The sequence below is a fragment of the Brachycentrus maculatus genome, unplaced genomic scaffold, assembly GCF_059751285.1.
Source record: "Brachycentrus maculatus isolate JH-2025_06_01 unplaced genomic scaffold, ASM5975128v1 h1tg000584l, whole genome shotgun sequence".
NCBI lineage: Eukaryota > Metazoa > Arthropoda > Insecta > Trichoptera > Brachycentridae > Brachycentrus > Brachycentrus maculatus.
In genome coordinates this window covers 69,110-95,963 of record NW_028281324.1, presented here as the reverse complement: position 1 = coordinate 95,963, position 26,854 = coordinate 69,110, and positions in this window count along the sequence as shown.

The following is a 26,854-nucleotide window of genomic DNA, read 5'->3' as shown; positions in this document are numbered from 1 at the left end:
TGATATCCGGACAAAAAATGAACAGAAAAAATAAATAAAGGTAAGATCTCGAAATTGAAATGTCTTCAAAGCAGATATTTTCAGTACTCTGTGATAACATCCTACTGTTTTTGACAGAATCGTGTTTAACATTCACGATATTTCAACCCTCATAAACCCGTCTAATAATAATACAAGACGAGAAATTCAAATGCAAGGCAATGTTTTAAAATTCTTAGATCAAATGGAAATCAAAGGGAAATATATCACAAACACCCGGACGGTTTTTTTTTTATTTTTTTTTATTCCGGAATCATTTTGGAATGACCAATGTGCCATTTTTTTACAAAGACTGCGACGAATATTTGATGTTTTAATTATTATGTGAACGAATTGTGAAGTAAAAAAGTTTTAATTAATTTTTATTTGATTCCTTTTTGATCTGAGTCGGAAATTATGCCATACCTGCCATACCAAGGCTATGTCATAAAAAAAGGTATTTTTTTAAACTATTATTTATTGATTTGGCATTAATTTTTGTAATGACATGATGATTCAGATATAAAAATAAAACACTTGCCTAAGCCACTAACAGTTTATTAATGTAAACATGACTAGTTTCGAGAACTACAGATGTTCACCTGTTGATAAGAACGGTTGTAGTTCTAGAAATTAGAAATCCAAAAGAGATCTTTTACAATTGATTTACTTTTATGTTTTAAATATAGTGTGATTTCTTTGTTTATTTACATGTACCGCCTAGGGAATTTTTTTGTATTTTACAGAAGTAAACAAAAAAATACGCTTCTGTTTTGGCACTTATATATATTTTTTTAAGTTGGCACTTGGCTACTTCCATAATACACATATAATATAATACGTATAATTTAGTGTGGTTGGTTTTGTGGTCAATAATGGTGAAGGTCAGTTATTCTTAGATTATTATACTAGGTCGGAGTTTTATGGTTGGTCATAAATTTAGCGTTTCTTGTTCTGCTTCCAATAACGTAATACTAGACACGTCAGTTGGAAAGTTTTGTGGTACTTCAGTCTAGGCCTGGGATACCTTTTAGAAATTAACGCTTCGACTGCGTGGCGTAGATAACTTTAACTTTGTATTTGATAAAAATCAAATAAATATTCTTTTTTTCGGTACCATTAGCTTCCTGACAATCCTGATCAAAAACCGGTTTCAAAATCTCAAAGTAGTTTGAATTAATAGCATGGAAAAAAGTTAGTCTTAATTTAAATTGGAAACTGAACGTGCGAAAGAAGGTATGCAGTCGACAAAAATTGATGAGGCAATAGGACATAAAAATCTATCAGATTTAGTGGTGTCTTATTTAGAAAATATCACAAGACAATTACCATAAGACAAATAAATGAACCACGTTACAAATCTTGAATGATATAAGATATTGAATCTGTTGTATCTATTGTTGTTAGGGATTGACCTTATTAATTTATTATTAACTAAACACATTCACTATAATTTTATGGTATATAAACTAAATATGCCATAAATCCTTGTACATAAAAGGCAAGGAGAATTTTTATAGGGAACTATTTTTTTTTTCTGTACGAACGATGGTTCGCTATAACGCTGTTTTAATAGCGCGGTTCAGTGATTCACCAAGGAACCGAACAATGCAATATTTTCCTCGAGGATTTACAATTTTTTATTCGGTCGCGTGTGCAATCAGTTCATACCATTTCCCAATAAGCAGTGTGTTTACACTGCAATACTATTTCACCGTTTCAAACGATGAAATAGTATTGCAGTGTAAACACACTGCAATACTATTTCATCGTTTGAAACGCATTAGTTTTTTGTACATAAAATCAAGATAGATGAACACTGCATATAAAAATAGCAGAAATTCCTACAAGGAAGTGTGACCCTGCTTAGCGCTGATTTTAGCGCGTAATTTATCAGGCATTGATTACCCGCGCTAAGCAGGTATTACTGTTTTTCACTGGTCCCACATATGGCCTGCCTAGGCGTATGAAATCATAAAAAAATATTTATTGATTTACCAGTCAAAACAAAACATGTTTTAAAAAATATATACATTCCAAGCATGTTAGAGTTACAATCTACAGGGCGCAAGGATAATTAGGGCCATTCTATTTTGAGATTTCTGACTTACAGAACGCACGGCTTTCCGGGGGGTGTAGGGCGCCCTTTAGACGCCTTTTGACTGGCGCCCTCGTTTATTGAACGACCCCCCCACCCCTAAAGGTAGGTAGTGCACATTATTTTGAAATTTAACATTGTAAAAGAGGATATTAATATTTAGCTTTGCGTTTTACAGTTACGATGATATTATTACTTTTTTGACATCTCAGCTCAAAAAAATGGAAAAATTGCCCTGGAGCAGATACCATATTCTTCTTGATCTATATTGAGATGTAGAAATAAAAATATCTCCTAAATTGAGAAAATCTAGATTTTCGCACTCAATATTTTGTGAATAAAAATAATTGGTCATATTGTAAGTTACATAAAGTTTTGAAAATCATGTTTCAGGCGGTTCCCAGTATGTAAATATTAATCCGGGGTTCTGATCTTGTAAACAAATAAAGTTTCCTGTACATACTTAGTTGACTTTTGTACCTTACACGTTACTAACAACACATTGCGTAATCTTGTTCTTATCGCTATAAAAATACGTAAATATGTATAGCTATTTATCGTAAAATATGACTGTGTTCATAAAAATATTCCGCTTATCCGAAAATATGATAAAATCAACCTACCTCAACCGATATTAGATTAGCTTTGAATGGACTTTTTTAAATTGTAACTCAGTTAAATACATACATATTTTTTTCTAAGAAAAACTGTAAAACATATAGGTACAAAGATAATATGGATTAATCTATAAGAAATTTGAACTATTAGTTTTGGGTAGGTGTTACTTAAGGTAAGTAAAAAAAGTATGGGAAAAATATACATTTAATGAAACGGCATAAAAAGCAAGAAATTAGTAAAGAGTACAATTTAAGCAATGTATACAGAAAAGCAATAGAAGAGGCTTAGATAAAAGAAAATGTTACATGGCAAGTAAATAAAAATAAAGCAGACACAGTGATTAAATGAATATGAGAAATCACAAGAATTTCATTAAATTAAGAGTACAAATATGACAATAAGTTTGTAAAAATAGAAATGAATTATTTGAATAAATAACTTCAAATTAGCATAAAAAGTCCGTAGAATACCCGTAGTATAAAATAAATAAGAATAAACAGAGTAAAACATACAATTAGGTTAAAAAAAGAGTATAAATTGAAATAAGTTAAAAATAAATATATGTATTTATTTTGTTCATTTTTGCTATCAAATTGCGTTAAGACAATATCGCTCACTATATTTTTTATTAAAATTTTCAAAATATAAAAGTAAATAACCTTTGAAACCATAGAGCATCATGTAAAAATGATAATCAAATCTTTTTACTTATAAATTTTACTATAATATGTAACAATGTTGAAAATATGAATCGAAAACATAAAAATTTCTTTTGAAGCATTACGGTGGTTTCGGCCCTTCAATATTTATTCAGAGTATTTAAAAAAAGTCTTCCTATTTACATATCGCTCACTCCTTTCAACAACGTCATTTATCAAAAATCGTCGATTTTCAGTTGTGCATGTTTTCGGAATGCCCAGAAAATGTACTTTATCCCAGCAAAAGCGTCATATTTTAAACTTAATATTTAGCCGCTACAGGGCAGAAAGAGATGTTTTTGAATTTTGAAGAAAAGGTATTGATTAATAATTTTTTAAAATATACAAAATATTTTTCAAATGCAGAAATAACCTTCAGTTTTTACCTAAAAAGATCTGTTGCACAGTAAAAAGTTCAATAAGTGGCATGTTATTTATTTTTAATACATTTTATTATGTCCTTAAAACATTAAAAACGATCTCCAGAGGACAAGGAGGGCTGATCCTAACAGTCTACATAGATGTAGAGTTGGGATGGAGCCAAGAAGAAGAAGACAAGCGTCTTTCGCTCTCTGCCAACAGTATGTGACTTCCTAACATTCGAGTGCGCCATACAAAATCACAAATCTTGTGAGTGAAATTACAAGATATCATTATTAAATATTCATTTAACTAATCACATGTTTTATATCTGCAATAGTCATACTTATTAATGATACGAATTAATGCTAAATTCTAGATACAACGTTCATTAAATTAATGTCAATAGGGCAGACAAATAAATATTTTATTGTTTCAGCATAAAATATGTTATTATAAATTAAAGCCGCACTAATGAGTACATTAGTGTGGCTTTAATTAAGTAACTTTGTTGAATTAGCAAACAATTTTGACTGTTCCTCAAAAAAATCGATAGGGTATATAATGTGATATTAACAAGATGAGATAAGTAAGTATACAAGAGGTAAGGATTGTCGTAATCTGTTTTTATGTAGTTTTCGTCACTAGCAGAAATTTTGAATAACGGTAATTATTATTATTGTATTTTACTTTTATTGTATTGTGAATCAAATGAGTGAAGAAAGAACAGTAAAACAAGTTGATTAGGCAAATGCGGTTGGTAATAGACCCAGAGGAAGATTATGGAAAACTTAGCATGATATAATAAATGTGATCATTTACAAAATTTTGAGTGTGTCCAAATACTTGTTCACAAATCTGGATTATCTCCAATTATAGGAGTTATATTTCATATTATTTTTTGACATCTCCTGTAATTGGAGATAATCCAGATTTTGTGAACAAGTATTTGGACACACTCAAAATGTTGTAAATAAATTATCTGTTCAAATTATAAGCTTAATAATAAAAATGAAAATGGTATTTTCTGGCGTTTCTCATGTGTGTGATTATAATCCAGGATTCGGATCTCACATACTAATATAAGAGTTTCTGCTTAATAAAAAAGCTTCTTTACATCTTACCAATAGATGTCTCTAGTGAAGTTCTAGTGATTCAAGAACAAGGTTTCTAAATTGGTTCATATATATAGAACTTCCAAGAATTTGAGTAGTGTGGTTGTCAATAATGGGTAGAATTGGTGAATGTTACACGTGTGTAAAGTGATCACTTAAACCAGCCTATGACGGTCGTCAGCCCCGTAAATGCCCAGACTTCCATATTCTTCTTCATCTTTGATGAGATGTCAAAAAATAAAATGTGATCATGTCAGGAGCCATGAATAATCGACGGGTATGTATGAGGAGATACATGTTTGCAAAGACAGATTGGTGTGGCGTTATATTCTCTCTGCCTACCCTTGGTATGGTTAGTTAGTTTTTTTTTATCATTATGCTTACAATATTCGTTTATAATTCACCCCTACGAATTTCTACTTGTATGAGAGTAATCACTTTGCCTCCATATTTTATTTACGATCAAGATAACGTTTCAATATCTGATGCAGTGCTCAATTAGTATTTGCTGCAGATAAGGGATAATAAATAAATAATGCTCAGAAAAATATGTAAGGCTATTAAAAATCGTGAAGAAAATTATGAACAAAAGTATTTTATGGCACGTTATTCATCAACGCCGACCCTAACTAGTATACAAATTAGGGTCGTATACTTTTGATTTGGTTACAAGTAACCTAATCAAAACCGATTCCGATCTTTACCTACAACGTTTTTTGGCGTCAGGCGCTCTACCAGCGCAAAAGTAAGCAAATAGAACACTTTTAACGCTTACTTTACAGGCGATTGCCATGGATCTTCCTTAAAAGTCATCTAGAGAAAGTCCAAAAATTCATGGACGCTACAGAGAGATAACGTGATACGAAGGCATGACCTAGGTGACGTTATGTATTATAGGACCTACAACCTGAGGTCAAGGAGGGCTGATCCTAATAGTCTACAAAGAGGATTAGTTGGCATGGAGCCAAGAAGAAGAAGATAAGCGTCTTTCGCTCTCTACCAACAGTATGTAAAAGACGCTTTTAAGCGTTTCCCTAAATTAATACGAGCACATTTGGATGACTTTTAAAATGAGTTAGCTAATTTATTTTGTACATTAAAAGCCTTGTTAATTTTGGGGTATGGTAATATAACACTCCTTATGATTCATCTTTAAACAAAGTGAACGATGACTGATAAGGAGAATGTTGAGTTACTAATTCTGGAAGTTAGTAGTTAGTAACTAACTCTGAAATTGGCAGGAATTAGATGACGCTAGTTTGCAGGCGGCAGTCACCAGGGCGCCAATGGCGCCTGCTTTTCTCGTTAGTCGATTCAGTTAGCTAAAGTTTTTTTTTTATAAACCTAATATAATAATAAAACCTCATATCTCAAAACATAGTTTGAATTGCGCTCACGCAGCGATAATGACCCACCACAAAAGATATGTAATGATCCTATTTCTATAATTCAGTCTGCAGCGCTATATTTGAGGGGAAAGTCATTTATTTTTATTTGGTACCTAACCCAAGTTCATTAGAGTGCGTTATTATGACTTCAAATTAAATTCATTACCAAAAAAATATTATATGTACTATTTTAACTAGTTTATAAGATTTTCTTTAGTTTATTCATTAATTGAACCCGTTTAACAAGATATATCGCTCACTCCTTTCAAGAACGTCATAAATCAAAAAACGACCATTTTTAGGTGTGCATGTTTTCGGAATGCCCAGAAAATGTGCTATATTCCAGCGAAAGAGGCATATTTTCAACTTAATATTTACCCGCTACAGGGCAGAAAGTGTTGTTTTTGCATTTTAAAGAAAAGGTATTGTATAATTACTTTTTTAAATATACTAAATATTTTTCAAATGGAGAAAAAACCTTCAGGTTTTACCTAATAAGTTCTGATGCACAGTAAAAAGTTCAGTAAGTGGTTTGATATTTATTTTTAATACATTGTATTATATTTTTGACTTTAAAAACGTTCTCCTGAAAAATTATGTATTTTGATTTATGACGTTCTTGAAAGGAGTGAGCGATACGTACATACATTGGGGGACGTATTGCTAGGAAGGAATATCTTCCAACAAACCAATAAGAAACATATTATACTAGGCAAGGTACCTTGCACAACATTTATGCAATCAGAGGGCATATAGTGCTTGTACATATATAAGTAAAAACTAAAAAAAAAAGGAATATGTATGGCAGTACACGTGAACAAATAATTTAAACATTACATATAAACAAAACTTCAAGTTGGTGAAAATAAGGAGGTCCAAGGAAAAAAGAGGAGAGGGTGAGAGGAAGCAAGGATAAATAATGTGATGGGCATTTAAGGTTCCAAGGATATACGGTAATATTCAGATTTTTCTTGAAAGTAATCAGAGATAATGCATTTTTCATATGAAGAGGTAATTCATTCCATAGTCTGGCCTTTTGACAGAAAATGAATCAATGAATAATGGTGTGCTGTGATGAGGAGTGGAAAGTGTAGGTACTCTCTTGAGGAGAATTAAAATATGAAAATTGTCCACAGCGGGGTGCTAGGGCCATCACTGATGAATGGGAGCTTTCAATGGAAAAAATATATTTAAATCATCATGTTATTCCATAAAGTTAATGTCAAATCAATAAATAATAGGATTGTATTACTATAATACAGAATGGCGCAAAATTAATCACCTCATTGAAAGATGTTATAATTTTTGCAAAAGAACGTAGTGCGTCAATCATATTTGACATTTGTAAATAAGACGCTGCATATTATAAAAATTTATAAGGCGGGATAAAAGTGTGTGATATCGCCTTTTTACTTAACAGAAAAAATTGTAAAGATCTAAATAATGATCTCCATAACACAAAATCTTTTTTTTTTAGTAAAATGTTATTCAAAAACAAAATTGGATGATTAATTTTACGCCACTTTTAACTTGTTTGTATACTGCAGCTTTCTAGTTTTCAAATGTCAAATACGATTGACGTACAACGCCATTTGCAAAAATTGTAACATTTTCCAATAGAGTGATAAATTTTGCGCCTACCTTTATTACAATATTTATTATTATTACAGTTACTATCTGTGTCGTCCTATTTTATGTGGGGTGCATTTATTTTATTCTCTTGTAATATTTTTCTTCATCGAAATTCCCAGATTACCGCTGCCAAATATAGGCCGCAATATTCGTGATGGGAACTGAGAAAAATCATTACTTTTAACAAATGACCTTTAATATGGTTGGGATGCAAGCTACAACGCCAAAACAAACATAAAAATTATGAGCTGGTAATGCAATTGTCGCCATTTCAATAAAATTATGTGTTTTTTAGAGATTGGTTAATTCGGTATTCCTTCCATATGCAAATAACTTTTTCTGAAGGTTGCGTTTTCCATATTGAGAAATTGAACTTTTATAATAACAAATATCTTCAATATTTTAAATATATCCGGTAGTGAATTAAATCAATATAATCTACTCGTTGAAATGCCACTCCTCATTATAATCTTATATTGAGTTTTCAGGCATCAAAATCTGCTCCTCTGCTACGAGTTTCAAATACTGTTTAATTAGTATTTCAAAACATAAATTAATGATATTTAACTCGTAGAAGCACCATTAATTGAGGTGTATCAAAAATACAAATTTGCGATTTAATTTCAATTTCAATGAATTGTAATGTTTAATTCAAATAATTTAAATAACAATTAATTAACGAACTAGAGATTAATGACATAAAAGTGTAAACCAGACGATTTAATGTTGGTTTTTCTCAAAAAATGAAAAGAAATCGAAATGAACGGGTCCAAGAAAAAAGATCTCTTATTTTTCTACAAATGCAGGGTTTATTTGTGGACATAAAAAAGTATTTCACTTTTTATTTGTACATTCAATTGTATTTTTTTATGATTCAATATATTATTAGATTAAAACCAATATTTTTAGCTTTTCCACATTATTTTTATTTGACCAGCGACCGGGTTTCGTCGTTACCGACATCATCAGACTGGTCTGATGATGTCGGTAACGACGAAACCCGGTCGCTGGTAAAATAAAAATAAAGTGGAAAAGCTAAAAATATTGGTTTTAATCTAATAATATATTAACCCGATGGTTGCCAGAGACGAGATATCTCGGCAAATGGCGGAGTGCCCGTATGGCCAGAGACGAGATATCTCGTCAGTACTTTTGATGACGTATTACTCCGCAGTTTTAACTCATATTGACAATCTGTCAAAAACGGAACATACATTGCCATCAGTTGAAGTTGTCACAAAATATTTTATAAAGTTTTTAATTACTTTTAAGTGATTTATCGGTATCACTTTCAGCTGACAGTTGACAGATGTCATTAGGGCTACCACTCAAACCACTTGAAATATTGATTATTTTAATCGATTGTTTTGAACGCCAGGGGTTTTTATTTTGCTAAATTTTTTTGTGTTTTTCTTATTATTTTAAAATATTCCATTGATAAATAATAGTTGAGTGTTAATATTAAATTTAATAAAAACTTGCGTGTGCGACTTAGTGTGACAACCCTGAAAATTTGAAACTGGTTTAACTTCAAGAATAAAACTCTAACAATCGATGCGGGATATAATATTTGGTAAGTAAATTATAATTCAATAAAAACAACAAAAAAAAAATCTTTAGACAACTTTTTTTTTTCAAAAAAATACTTGGCCTGTTGAGCACTGCGGCGTAATTTATTTGCGGCTATGAAAAGGTTAAAAATGCAATTCCATCACAAAGTGTCAGTGGATAATATAAATTATTATGATTCAATTTTGTTTAACAAATTTATTTTTAAATCGGATATACTGAATACATGAGCCCATCAAAGTTACGTTAACCTAACCTAACTTTCGATTTTTAAGTCAAATAAAGTATTTTCAACATTTTGAGTAGGTACCGTAGAACGGGGCTACTTGAACTTTGATGCGTTACTTTAGCCCAGTACAAAAAAAAATTAATCTGTATTTGGTCTACATTTGGACGACATGATTCATTGTTTCCCTGACAGGTGACACTTATTGTCACGATACTTCGATCGATACCACGATCTATTTTTTTTTGTACTGGGCTCAAGTAACACATCAAAGTTCAAGTAGCTCCGTTCTACGGTAATTCATTGAAGAAATGGAAAAATTAATTTATAGCTGAGAGCGGCCACTGCTCTCTCTCTCTCTCTCTCTCTCTATATATATATATATATATATATATATATATATATACATATATATATATATATATATATATATATATATATATATATATATATATATATATATATATATATATATATATATATATATATATATGTATATAAATATATATATATATATATATATATATATATATATATATATATATATATATATATATATATATATATATATATATATATATATATATATATATATATATATATATATATATATATATATATATATATATATATATATATATATATATATATATATATATATATATATATATATATATATATATATATATATATATATATATATATATATATATATATATATATATATATATATATATATATATATATATATATATATATATATATATATATATATATATATATGTGGAGCTTCCAAGAATTTGAGTAGTGTGGTTGTGAATAATGGATAGAATTGGTGAATGTAGCACGTGCGTAAAATGATCACTTAAACCAGCCTATGACGGTCGTCAGCCCCGTAAATGCTCAGACTTCCATATTCTTCTTCATATTTGTTGAGATGTCAATAAATAATATAAAATAAAGTAATTTCATGAATTAATTCGGCACTCACATTGTGGTCATATCTTAACATTTTTTATTTAAATTTTACTTGGTAAATACCATTATTACTTGAATCTATTGTGACTCGTGTTTCGATGCATTTTGCATTATTTTCAAACACATTCAGCTCCTACCCCCTGTTTTTCCTACCTTTATCCTGCAACGTCCCAAGGACACAACTCTAAAAATTAGACTTAGTTTCACATACGGTGTTTGAAAATGATACAAAATGCATCGAAACACGTGTCATAATAGATTTTAAGAATTAGTGGTATTTCCCAAGTAAAACTTAAATTAAAAATAAAACAAAGTAATTTAGTTACTAAATTCACCATTTACTTTGTGGTTATATCTAACCATTAAATATTAAAGTTATATTTTATGAATACCACTTTATATTCTTAAATATAATTAAAACACGTGTCACGTTAGATTTTTAATGATGATGATATCGTTATAGCTAAGGAGGAAGTAAATTCATTATTTATATTTCTGTTTATTTTATGTACCAAATAGCCATGTTCATTAAAAATATGAAGAGAGTTTGCCAAAAAAATAAGCTAGTAACGTAATTATTATAAGCCTTGCGATAAAAAATCTTTATATTCCAAGAACTTTCGTTACAGCGAAATGTCGAGGCCAGGTTTCTAAGAGGGCAGGGGTTAAAAATAAGCAAAATAAACCAAGCAAAACGATCCATCCCGCAGAATATTGTAATAAAAACCCATATGCTCAAGAAAATCATTTAAAAATATTAGAAATCATGGATAATTAATTTTATATGGGGACGTTGATGGAGGTTAATGGAATTATTTATTTGGTTATATATATATATATATATATATATATATATATATATATATATATATATATATATATATATATATATATATATATATATATATATATATATATATATATATATATATATATATATATAAATATATATATATATATATATATATATATATATATATATATATATATATATATATATATATATATATACATATATATATATATATATATATATATATATATATATATATATATATATATATATATATATATATATATATATATATATATATATATATATAATATACGAAAAAATGTTAACATTTCTGTAATTGTTGTTGCAATGTATTTTAATTAGATTGTGAATAATCCAGACTCCCCCACATTGCACTGTACGGTCAATCCCAAGGTAGACTCCCGAACATCCCGAACAGACCACCAAAGAGATGGATTGACAGCTGGGAATCGACATCGCAGGAGGCTAACCCGTCTTAAAAACAGGCCACAAGGTCTACAACAAGCAGAAAAAAAAGAAGAAGAAGATTTTCGCAATACACAATTCAATTCATTAAGACGTTTTTTGACCATTTTCCACATTAACTCTTATGGTTAAAATAACTTTATTAATTAAAATCACGTAAATTGTTTTACAAAAACAAAGGATTAACTTTCTTATCTTCTAACTGAGGAAGGATGTTTTCACTAAATTTAGACCACCGCTCTTACAAATAAATAATTCCATACGTTGACTTACTTTGTAATGCAGGAATTATAATAAAACTTGATAGTATAATACTTCGTAATTAAAAAAAATACTAATTTTCCGGTGAATCAATAACTAATTTGAAAACAATCTTTCAAATCAGACAAACCTTAGAATAAACACGAGTCTAGATAACATGAATCTAATAAATCAAAAAGAAAGCAACAATAAAATAAGTATAAATATTCTAACAAGTTAACTTTATAAAAAATAAGTTCATATGCAAATTCAATTAATATTTATAATGTAGAAGGACTCTAGTGACATTGTATCGCTCACTCCTTTCAACAACGTCATAAATAAAAAGAACTTGATTTTTCAGGAGATCGTTTAAAGTTTAAAAATATAATACAATGTATTAAAAATAAATATGTATCAAGCACTTATTGAACTTTTTACTGTGCAATAGATTTTTTTAGGTAAAACCTGAATTTTTTTCTCCATTTGAAAAATATTTAGTATATTTAAAAAAAAATTAAACAATACCTTTTCTTCAAAATGCAAAAACAACACTTTCTGCCCTGTAGCGGGTAAATATTAAGTTAAAAATATGCCGTTTTGTTGGTATATTATACATTTTATGGACATTCCGAAAACATGCACAACTGAAAATTTACGATTTTTGACATATGACGTTGTTGAAAGGAGTGAGCGATATGTAAATAGGAAGACCTTCTTTTTTTAATTCTCTGAATAAATATTGAAGGACCGAAACCACCGTAATGCTTCAAAAGACATTTTTATGTTTTCCATTCATATTTTCAACATTGTTACATATTATAGATTTTTTTTCTAAGTAAAAAGATTTGATTATCATTTTTATTTGATGCTCTATGGTTTCAAAGATTATTGAATTTTATGTTTCGAAAATATTACAAGACCAACATATATTTTTAAAGGGATACAGAAAAATGTCTCTTCCGTAAAAAAAAACAATAAAAGTAAGACTTTAAAGGTCCTCGTATCTTCCCTTATTTCGATTTAATATGGGTTTCAGCACGTAATTTATGAGAATATAACATTTTTAAAATACATGGTGTAAAAGTAAGTACATGGTGTGAATGTAAAAGTAAACAGGTTAAAATAAAAATAATAATCTGAACTTATTTTGTACACCCACATTGAATTTAATAATGGTATTTAATTATATTTAGATCAAAGCTATGTGAAATGAGATACCAGCATTTCCGGAAACCATTATGACGTCAAAACAAAAAAACAAAAATGGCCGCCGATCTAAAACATTCATAGATACATGGATAGAATTTCAAACAACTAACAAAACTGCGTTATTATATAATTTTTATAATGATAATTTCAAAAACCAACAAAACAACGTTATAATATAATTTTTATAATAATAATTTCAACAACCAGCAAAACATGTTCTTATATTATTTTTTATAATGATATTTAAAACAACCAACAAAACAACGTTATTATATAATTTTTATAATGATAATTTCAACAACCAACAAAACAACATGATTATACAATTTTCATAATGATTTCGACAAGCAAGAAAACAACGATGTTATATAATTTTCAAAATGATAATTTTAACAACCAACAAAACAACGTTATTCTGTTATTTTTAAAATGATAATTTCAACAAGCAACGAAACAAGTTTATTATATATTTTTTAAAGAAATTTTCGAAAGAAATATTAAGTCTCGAGCAACTCTCATGAAAGACTTCAGACATAACAAACTTCACTTTTTTCCAAATCAATTTAATTATTTTTCGGCCGTTTTTACAAATTTTCACTAAAACTCTTATGGTTTACTTAACTTTTGTGTCCTTTTTCAAAGTACTTTTTAAAATATTTTTTTCTGAAACTAAAAAAAAAAAATCATTTTCGGTTTAAAAAAAACAATAAAATTAAATTTCGTAAACAAAAAGCTTGCTCAACTCAACCATAAATGGTGCTGAGAACTCACAGAATTACAGAATAAATACAAGTTCCTTAATTTTAGTACTGTGGTTGTCAATCATGGGTAGAACCGTAAATGTTACAAGAGTGTAAAGTGATCACTTAAACCATCCTATGTCATATCGTAAGCCCTGTAAATACCGAGGCTTCCATATTTTTCTTCATCTCTGTAAATAATGATAATTTAATCATATTGACAGACGCTCGACTGCGAAACTGGCGTCGCAGGTTCGATTCCCGCCAATTGTATAATGAATTCAAGAAAGATATATTTTCGATTGATTTGGGAGTTTGTATGTATTTTTTACATTTACCTTCCCTATCCTTACTATCCTACCTGCAGACAAGCATCTTAAAGTAGGGGCTTTGCGGATTATTCGTTTTAAAAATATGTCATAAATCAAATTTTATGGGTTTTTAAGAATATTATAATATAATTAAACTGTAACATTGTTTTAAAATAGCTATAAATATTTTATTATAACTAAACTATAATGTCTACCGGTTTCGAAGCTAACCGCTTCTTTATCAAGCCTGATTAATACATACTAGTATTTTTTTTTTTTTTGACATCTCATCTTTGATGAGATGTCAAAAAAATAATATGAAAATAACTCCTGTAATTGGAAATAATCCAGATTTTGTGAATAAGTATTTGGACACACTCAAAATGTTGTATATACTAGTATTATTAGAATACATATATTAATACAAATTAGTACTTATTAATCAGTCTTGATAAAGAAGCGGTAAGCTTCGAAACCGGTAGGCATTATAATTAAGTTATACTTATATATTTATAGTGATTTTAAGACTATATTTTAATTATAAAATGGAAAATCACAATTTAAGTGCTTCAAATATAAATTATATTCAAGAATATTATCAAAAAACTTGTCATCGATTAAATATTCTCCGGTATTGTTGAATTTGTTTTATCAAAATGGTTTGTTTTTGTATACATGCATATTTCAATTCTCGGTTTCAACGGAAAATCTAACTTAGTACTTATTTATTATTACAATATAAATATGAGGTTCCAATTTATGCTTGTTATTGCGAATCTATCGCTTTTACTTCGAAAATTCCAAGAAATTGAAAATTAGTCAGCATTAACGTATATTTTTTCTGGAAAAAAACCTTAGCAATATTTTTTCACTTGCTGCTCCTAATAAAAATCAGTATTCTCACGGCACACGTGGAGAGCACATTTTCAAAACGCATTAAGGCCCAGTATTCGTGAAGTCGCAACTTAATTTTCTCTAAGTCTCTAAATCAATTTTCTTCGCCTCTGCCTCCGTAGTGTAATGGTCAGCATGCTCGGCTACCGTTCTGGAGGTCCCGGGTTCAATTCCCAGGGGGGGTCAAATAATCATAAGTGATTTTTTCACTGTAATGTTTATTCAATATTACCCTGGATTGGTACCTGAAGCGAAGGGCTGATAACCTTTCCTTCATGTGTAAACGATCAAGATAACATTGCGTTTATATGAAGCAGTGCCATATGCACTGTTGGGGTGCGGATTAGGGTTTTAAAAAAATCCAAGTAAGATTTTGCGTAATTGATTTTGACTTGAAACACCGTTTTTACATTATTTTTTTCTTTCAAGTCGAACGTCTTCCCAATTGCGCTACTACGTCCATGAGATAGGGTGTCATAGAGTGTGCTTCTTTAAACATTTTGAAATAAGTATAATATTTTATTGAAGTCATTTTTCCACTTCCGTACTGGTGGTCCCGGGCTCGATTCCCAGGGGGGGTCAAATAAATATAAGTGATTTTTACTCTAAAATGTATTCAATATTACCCTGGACTGGTACCTAAAGTTGAGAGCTGATCACCTTTCCTTCACGTGTTTACAATTGTATGTTATATAGTTCCCTATGCACATTCGGGTGCGGATAAAGGTTTAAAGAAGAAGAATAATTACAAACTTAATAATTTAAAATAAATAGCCCAAAAAATCTTATTTATATTAAAGAGTATAATTTTATTTTTTAAGAATATTAATTTTATTTATTATATTGGTTGATGCAAAAGTTTTGACCGTTTTATACATATAATTTTTTTAATTTTTTTTTTAAATATCTATTATTTATTTGATAAATTAGATAATTTCCATCAGCTCTTATAACCTTCTCTCATCTTTCTATCAGCTTATTAATACCAGTAGTAAAAAAATCCGTGGATTTCGATGCGAAAAATTAAGTAAGGGATGTTTCTACCTGCTCTATGGTATATTTTTTTTCATCATTTATTTTTTTTTGCAGTGATCGGAATAAATAAAAATCAGAAAGAGCAAGATCTGGAAAATACGGTGGATGCTTGATAACATCCCAATTTAACTCATTTAGCTTGTGTTGGATCATCATAGCCATATGTGGTCTCGCGTTGTCGTGATGAAACACTACCCCTTTTCTTTTTACCAATTCTGGTCTATCCTTTTGAAGGTCCATGTTCAATTTGGATAATTGCTGACAATATCGTTCTGCTGTACTTGTCTGATCGTGTTCCAAGAGTCCAAAATACACAATACCCTTATTATCCCACCAAACACAAAGTTTAACTTTTTTTTATGGATTTCGGACTTCGAAGTTGTTAATGGGGCTTGTCCAGGTATAGCCCAATGTCTTTTTCTTGTCACGTTGTTGTACACGACCCACTTCTCATCTCCCGTCACCAAACGATGCAAAAAAGGTTCATGTTTTCGTCTCGCACTCAAAGCAACGCACGTTGAAACACGATCCAATAAATTGGCAGCCGACAAATGATGAGGTATCCAAACGTCGTACCGCGAAACCATTTCCATAAGCTTCAAATGTCTTAATACGGTTGTTTGGTTGACTCCCATCATTGACACAATCTCCCTGATGATTAGACGTGGATTGGTGTCAATTATGACTTTTAACTTGTCGTCATCAGACTTCAATGGCCACCTGGTACGTGGTTTATCAATGAGTGAAAAATCTCCAGATCGGAATTTTGTAAACCATCTTCGTACCTGTCGAACTTTAATGACATCTACTTCATACACTTCACAAATGTTTTTGGTTTCCACACTCGCGGTATTGTCTTTATGGAATTCATAAAGTAAACAATGACGTAAATGCACTTTATCGAGCGACATTTTGAAAAAATACAAAGGGTCATTACTGTACTCTGGCTAGGCCAAAACTGAATAGAAAGTAGAGGAAAAGCATCCTTTATACAATGGAATCATAAAAAAGAAGATATTTTTCATAATTTAAGAAAAAAATTTTTTTTACCTGGGATCATAAAAAACGGTCATAACTTTTGCATCAACCCAATATCAGTGTCAAATATAAAAACGAAGATATAAGAAAGGAATGTAAGGTTGAACGAGGAATAATTGAAAATATTAGGAAGAGTTCTTTACGGTGATATGGACATGTGGAGCGAATGGATAGCGAGAGAATGACCAAGAAAATATATGTGGCGAATGTGAGAGGGAAAACAGAACGAGGACGACCGAAAAAGACTTGAATCAGAACCTAAAATCTGGCGGTGTCAAAAGTCTGCGTAATCGGAAGGCATGTATGACTAGATGTATGGATGTGAAGGAGGCGAGGAGTGTATGTCAGGACAGAAGAGTGTGGCGTTCCATCCTCTCTGCCTACCCCTGCGGGGAAACGGCGTGAAGGTAGTAGTAGTAGTCTGATATAATAAATACAATTAATATTTTTGTAAATTCGACAAGCATCTTCAAGTTTTTTTTCTTCTTTTACTACATTATATGTACATTAGTACATATAACTAATTTTGTGAGCTTTTTGAGATAATGAACAGAATGGAAATCACAAGAACTTCACTAGAGACATCTATTAGTATATTATTATCTATTATCTCATCCAAAGAAGCTTTTTACTAAGCAGAAACTCTTAAATTAGTATGTGAGATCCTTACCTTATTATCCTTATCTTATTTTCTGTACCTTGTTACAAATAATCTCAAACAGTAATATAACTGAGGTTTTTATATCAAAACATTTATATATATATATATATATATATATATATATATATATATATATATATATATATATATATATATATATATACTATATATCTTTTTTAATTAACTAACTTACCATCACGCCGCTACACCGAAGGGGTAAGAAGAGAGATTAGAACGCTACACCAATCTTTCTTTATAAAATTCTCCTCTTCCACATTATGCATCTCCTCATACCCGCCAACAATTCCGACTCCTGAACTGACCACTTTCAAGTATTTGAAACACTCTTTTTTTTTAAAGAAATAAATATTCTACTTTTAGAGGTAACTGAATATATGGTATATCATCCTATATAGGCATATTCAGTTTTCAACATTTTCAGAAATCGAAATATTCTCGTCATCGGGGTGTGTGGGCAGAGAGAGAGAGAGAGAAGAGAGAGAACTGTGGTTTCCGGGTTCAGGGGGTTGATATGACGGGGAGGAAAGGTGAAAGTGGAGGGTTAACGCTTCTCCCGATTTAGGATCGCATAAATTTTCAGAACCTCAAAATTTTTCGAACATGAAAGTGAATATAGAATAAAATACACCGATTATCTAACCGAAATATGAAACATCCCGAGAGAAACATGTATATCTCTGGATATTAGATAATACAGATTTACTTGATCTAAAATCGAAACTGCCTTTTAAAAATATGAAATGAAGTAGTAGGTATTATTTGCCTTGGTTAAACAGGGTGGAAAAAATAAATCACCCTATCCATATGTCAATCATATTTGATAATTGAGAACTAGGCAGCTGCAGTATACAGATTCAGGTTGGCGCAAAATTAATCATCCAATTTTGTTTGTGTTTATTTTTTACTTAATAAAAAAAAATATTTTGAATAATGGGAATCTTTATTTGGACCTTAGATTTATTAGTTAAGTGAAAAAAATGATATCCGTCAAGTGGCTGCCGCCAGTGTTGATAGGTACACATTTGTGTTCATTTTATCAATTTGTTTGTATACTACTACTACTACTACCATCACGCCGTTTCCCCGCAGGGGTAGGCAGAGAGGATGCTACAACTGTCTTTTCATTCAAATATGATTGATGTAAGACGCCAGAATTTGCAAAAACTGTAACATCTTGGGTAATTAATTTTTTGCCACCCTATAATATCCAAGGTTTATTATCAGCGAAATAGTTTTAATTGTATCTGAGTACCTTTGCGTGTGGATCGGGTAGGGAAGTTGGATGTGGTCTATTTTTTTGTTGTTGTTAAAATATAAATATTAGTATTTTTATTCTTTACAAAAATATTTCAATTTCATAGTATTTCTGTGAGCCTAAGTGGCTCAGTATTGTAAATAGGTATCAAATTGTGTTAGAGTGGGTTCGAACCGACAAACTCTGACTCGAGAGTCCGAAACACTAACCACGGGACCACAACCCGACACAATATTAGTGGGAACATCTCCGCATCCGCCTTATTGATAGGACGAAACAACCTTTACTATTATCCTTATTATATGATTTGATAAGATAAGAGGAAGATCCAAGGTAATCGCCGTGGATCTTGCTCGAATAAAATCTAGAGGAAGATCAGAACTTCTGGACGCTGCAGACAAAAAACATGAATAAAAAACATTGCCTAAAAAAATAGCCAAACTTGAGTAGCAAAACGGTTTGGAAAATTTTGGGTAGCCGATTTTTAATTTACAATGATTTTACTGAGTGTCAAAAGTAACCCACAATTATTTTTAAGGTTACAATTTTTCATCGTAGATACTTTTTGGCACAGATAAACATGTATTATAGATTTATAAATCAGCGCAAAAAAAGGTTTTGATAACTTCTTTTTCTATAATATTTTTTTGAAGTATCTCTTTTACTCAAATATTTAAAGGTACCTTTTAACATTCAACGATTTATGTATTTGACTATGCATTTCTAATTTCTGAAGTAAAGAAGATAGAATAAAATGAAGTGTATATTTAAAAGTTATAATTTTTTATCTGCGCAGAATAATAATAAAAAAATAATACTCAAAATTTCTGTAAAAAATGTCATTTTGAATTTCACAAAGAAAGAGCCACACAAATTGCTTAAAGAGTCACATAAGAGTCCAGCCTAGGTTTCAACCACCAAAATTTAGATTCTGATCGATCTGATCGGGCCAAGTCTTTTATGGCCGTTCTCGTTCTGTTCACATTCGCCACATATATTTTTTTAGTCATTCTATCGTTATCCATTTGCTCCGTATGTCCAAACCAACTTCAATAACTTTTCCAAATCTATTTGACTATCATAAGGTTTACATAAAATCTTTTCAATAAGCGAATAATTTTTTTTAGTTTTCCTTTTTTTACATTTATTTCATGTTTTCTGATTAAACGGTTTTTTTTTCACCACCCATCCCGGAAAATCGAGCATAAAGGATAAAAAAAATATCGTGTTAACATCTAACAAATATAAACTTATAATTGGAAATACTTATGTTCCAACACTGTGAAGATGTAAAGAGAAAGTTTAAGTCATCGAATATTATTTTTTTTACCCGTAAGTGACTATAATACTTCATAATAGATTTATATTATCCACTGACACTTCGTGATGGAATTGCATTTTTAATTTATTATTAGATTAAAACCAATATTTTTAGCTTTTCCACTTTTTTATTTGACCAGCGACCGGGTTTCGTCGTTACCGACATGTCTGATGATGTCGGTAACGACGAAACCCGGTCGCTGGTCAAATAAAAAAGTGGAAAAGCTAAAAATATTGGTTTTAATCTAATAATAAATTATAATACTTCATATTTAAATTGGGTATTCGGGTGTTAGTATCCATTTAAAAATTATAAGTTATATTAATTTACTTTTCTTTTAAAATTACTTGAATACAATTCTTCTATATGGACCCTTCTTACAATATTTATTCAGAATCAATTGGAAGGTTTCAAGATAAATTTCTTAAATTTACCAATTTTAAACTAAACATATTTTATTATGATTAAAATCATGGGTACCTACTTGTTAAATTACATACAGGCGGACCTCAACTTTCGCACACGATTGGTTCCTAAAAACGTGTGCGTAAGTTAAATGTTCGAAAGTAGAGGGATGTTTTTAAAAAAAATAGTAAAAAACCCCAAAAATTGTACTCAAAAATTAGTTTTTATCCAAAATTATTTACTAAGTAAAATATATATTGAATAAAAATGATATTTTCCTAATAAACTAGTCAAGAGTTAGTTGTATTTTACTTTTTTTCTTTTCTTCATAGAGAGTTCTGTAACATTGAGTACTATGTATTATGGATCGCCCTACGGACTTGAGATATGTGTTCTCTATTGGGATTAAATTCGTAAATAATATTTTTTTTAAACTTCGTTCACATTTTTTATTGTTTTAAGGTTGTGATGATTTCTTCGGGTTCTTCTTCCTCACTTTTAATTTGTATGTCATTTTCATTCTCTTTCCGGTCTATTAGAAGTTCATAAGTCCAGGTTTCAGAATGAGATTCAATTATCTCATTAAGATCTTCACTGTTAACATCCAGGTTTACTTCGTTCATTAGGTCAACTATTTCAAGTGTAATCAGATTTTATGAAATCACCCATCATTTGTGGGCATAGTTGTTTCCATGAACCTTTCACTGTGAACTCTTTTATTCAGCCCATTCGTCTCCGATATTGTTTATTCCATTCCATATCGCTCATTCCTTTTAAGAACGTTATAAATCAAAAAACTTGATTTTTCAGGAGAACGTTCTTAAAGTTTAAAAATATAACACAATGTATTAAAAATAAATATCAAGCCTTTTATTGAACTTTTTACTGTACAACACATCTTTTTAGGTAAAACCTGAAGGTTTTTTCTCCATTTGAAAAATATTCAGTTTATTTAAAAAATAACTAAACAATACCTTTCCTTCAAAATGCAAAAACAACATTTTCTGCCCTATAGCGGGTAAATATTGAGTTAAAAATATGCCTCTTTTGCTGGGATGTAGTACATTTTCTGGGCATTCCGAAAACATGCATAACTGAAAATTGTCGATTTTTGATTTATGACGTTCTTGTAAAGGAGTGAGCGATATGTTATAATTTAGCACGTACATTTAAAACATTTTTGCATTATTGCCAAAAAAAAAAGTTTTTTTTGTAAATGTGCGAACTGTGCGAAAAATGAGGTCCGCCTGTATATTCAATTCTATGACAAAATAATTTTATTCGATTTCGTTTTCCTTTTCAAAATACTTAATTGATAGGAAGCCCTGAATTACAATCGCTTCCCAATTTTAGAATTTTTATATACTAACCCGGTATACTTGTCAACAAAATATTTTCAGTGTAGTCATTAAAAATAATTAAAAAATAATTTTCATATGTACCTACTCTCCTTTTCCGAGAATGCTGAAGTATTGCAATGGGTGGGGAAAATATACTGTGTAGTGGTGCTGGTCAAAGTTTAAAACTTATCGCTATACTTATTCCATTTTAAACGTCCTCAATAGATTTGTGATCATTAAACCTAACAGAGAAATTATCATTAATTGATTTATCAGTCACTTTGTGGTAATATGTATTCATTTTCAACTTAAAATTTACTTGGTTAACACCGCTTTTTCTTAAAATCTATCTAGAGGCACGTGTTTCTGTGCATTCCACAACATTTTTATACGGAATGAAAATGATGGTTGGATATTTTTGGCGGAATGCATTGAAACAAGTGTTGCAAAAGATTAAAAAAACTAGTGGTATTTATTGTAATCCTTGTTCGTACCCAATGGTGCATAAGGCACTGCATCGTATTAACGCAGTGTTATCTTGACCGTTACTTTCATGAAAGCAAGGTGATCACTATGCTTTAGGGTAATACTAAATAAATATTGGAGTGTAAAATCAGTAATATTTATTTTCACCTCCCCCTGGGAATCGAAGCCCAGACTTCCAGCACGGTATCTAAAAACACTAACCATTTTTATCTGATTTTAACCGTTTTTATCTGATTAGATAATGTAAATACCTTTATTTAAAGTATGAATCTCAAACATTGTATGCAACCAATTTTATCAGAGATTATAATATTTATGCATTTAATTACACTGATTACATTTTATCATTCCGCTTGATTAATTCTAATCACATAATACTATAAATATTAAAGAAAAGTTATGTTTGTATACGTAAAACCACAAAACAAGTTAGAATAATATTAAATAAATAAAGATTTTTTAAAGGAATAACCCGCAAAGCCTCTTCTTCTAGAAGCTTGTCTGCAGACAGGATATTAAGGATAGGGAAGGTAAATGTGAAAAACACATTACAAACACCCGGACTAATCTTTCTAGAATTTGTTTTGCAATTCGTGGCATTCAAACTTGGGACGCCAGTTTCGCAGTCGAGCTTCTACCCAACTACGCCAAGGCGTTATTGTTGCTGTTTTTTTTTAAAATATGAGGTTGTTTTTTAGATGGTTTTCAAAAAAATAAATAAAACACTTGTAACGGGAAAGGCATTTTTAATATATTTCATAGTATTTATAATATATGGACCTAAAAAACTTACCTAAAAAATATGGTTTTGATATTTAATTCATGATATCGAAACAATTTTATTGAGTGTGTCCAAATACTTGTTGACAAAATCTGGATTATCTCCAATAATAGGAGTTCCTTTCAAATTAATAATATGAAAGTAACATCTGTTATCGGAGATAATCCAGATTTTGTGAACAAGTATTTGGACACACTCAAAATGTTGTAAATAAATTATCTGGTCAAATTATGAGCTTAAATAATAAAAATGAAAATGGTATTTTCTGGCGTTTCTCATGTGTGTGATTATAATCCAGGATTCGGACCTCACATACTAATTTAAGAGTTTCTGCTTAGTAAAAAGCTTCTTTGGATGAGATAATAGATAATAATATACTAATAGATGTCTCTAGTGAAGTTCTTGTGATTCAAGAACAAGGTTTCTAAATTGGTTCATATATACAGGACTTCCAAGAATTTGAATAGTGTGGTTGTCAATAATGGGTAGAATTGGTGAATGTTACACGTGTGTAAAATGATCACTTAAACCAGCCTATGACGATCGTCAGCCCCGTAAATGCCCAGACTTCCATATTCTTCTTCATCTTTGATGAGATGTCAAAAATAATAGAAACAATTAATTACTTCATACTTTATTACCTTAACGTAAATGTATTTTTTAATTAGATTTTGTACTGATGTTTCTTGATGGAATTATTATTTGTATATTTTCTACAGGTTGAAGCCTCATTTATGCTTTGTGTGTAGACACTCTGTATGTGTTTAGCAAGGTAATATAACAAGAAGATGATTCTGGTTATTTTTCTTTCGGGTAGAAAACTTGAATAAATACCGCTTTTTATATTTGAAAGAGCCGAGGCTGAATTTTGAAACAGAGTTTTATTCCTGCTGTGAAATTGAGCTACAGAACTCTTTGTGTGTGGGTGTGCGGGGTGGGTTTGGGACGATGGTCTGAGGTGTAGGTCTGGATTGGTAAAATAATACTAATGTTTTTTATATCCATAGTTAAATTCAAATGGAGAAATATTCCATTAATTGTATATTTGAAGAAACCATCATTTTACCTACCCGTCCCACGTGATTAAAAAAAAAACATATAATTCATATTTGAAGCACTGACTTTGTGATTTTCCATTTTATAATTAAAATGTAACTCTGTTTTAAAATCACTAAAAATACTTTATTATAACTTAATTATAATGTCTATCGAAGGCTTCGAAAACGGTAGACATTATAATTAAGTTATAATAAAATATTTATAGTGATTTTAGAACAAAGTTACATTTTAATTATAAAAAAAAATATAATTATAACAAATATAATAAAACAGAGTTATATTTTATTTTGTAAGGTATTCATTGGTTGGTAACAAATAAAACGTAAATATTACAACATTACAAACAAATTATACGTAACTCTTATATCGTAGTCGTATAGGAGAAAGTGACCAACTAACAAAACGTAAAATGTTCAGGAGGGCCATTTAAGTCACTTTTGCTTGGCAAGAAAATAAGCATCAACGCAGTTAGTCATTTATAACGAGTCAACATATTATTTTTCCAAGTTAAATATCCTTTGGGATATTTTTCAGGGCAATATTAAGCTACTTAGATATTAAATTGTCAATGTCACTTTCTCCTGTATGACTACGATATGTGGGTGTGTATTTAATTAAAATGATAAATATTAAGATGAATTTCTAATCAAAATGCATTTTATACGAGGATCCCTAGAAAACATGCTGCCCAAATATTCGAAATCATCCACCTGTTCCCGAAATTCCCCATTTACTTATATTTTGACACCAGACCTATTTTACAACATTTTAACGTGTCCAAATACTTGTTCGCAAATCTGGATTATCTCCAATTATAGAAGTTATTTTTTATTTTATTTTCATCTCACCAATAGATGTCTTTAGTGAAATTGTAGTGATGCAACAACAAAGATTCAAAATTGATTCATATTTATAGAACTTCCAAGAATTTGAGTTGTGTGGTTTTCAATAATGAGTAGAGTTGGTAAATGATCACTTAAACCAGCCTATGACGGTCGTCAGCCCCATAAATGCCCTGACTTCCATATTCTTCTTCATCTTTTATGAGATGTCAAAAAATAATACAGATGTTTTTTCATTAACCATAATATTGCAAAGCAAATTCAAGAAATAATTACTTTCAATTGGTCCTGATGTTGGAGATATCTTTTTCATCCCGATTCTTACTAGTCTTCCTACATACAAGTCTAAAATCAAAGTTAAAAAATCTTAGTTACACATTTTATTTACCTTGCTTATTAAGTCGCCCTTCAAGGAATCCCTGAAGGACGCAGACCCCCAGGCAGACCTCTAAAAAGGTGGAAAGACAGCTGGGAGTCAACATCCCAAGAGCTACAAGCGGATGCACAAACAGATCCTTAGGATCTAGAAAAATAAGAGGAAGAAGAAGAAGAAGAAGCCTATAAAGTAAAGTTTATAGAACATTCAGTGGATTTCTGTTTCTTCTACCTAAAAAATGTTTAATTTTATTCTGTGTTAAGAACAGGAGGGATAACTAGTGTGGGCCAATTAGGAGCTTCTCGGCATTTGCTCATTGCTGGGCAGAAACCACGTAGAACTCCTCGGGAGAAACTGGACTGTTGAATGTCGTCAACAAGCCTTCCGTTCCACTAGAAGAGGGCTTGGCATTTTGTGTCCTAGACTCGTTTATGATGCCGATATCCTTCAATATTTTTATCGTTTATCATACCACCTCTTGTGAGAGTTTCTTATGAACTATCACGGATCCGATGTCGGATAGGTCCCTACCCAGGCTCCTGCAACGCGCCTTCAGCTGTTGTTTTTGCAAGCTAACTTGCCAAGGAAACTTATGCACCTGGAACATATCATAAATATAACATACATGTGGAGCCAATATACACTACTAAATTTGAAATAATGTCCTTAAAATATATTGCCAATACCCAAATTAACCAGCTGCCTGACATACATATATAAAATAAAACCCATTCGAGGATCCAAAATAAATGAGTTGAGAAGGTACTTTATGGAAAGATATATATGTAGTGATAAGTCATATTTTCTTATTTTGTTTTTACCTTACTTTTTTTATATTTTCTCATTTGTTTTTTC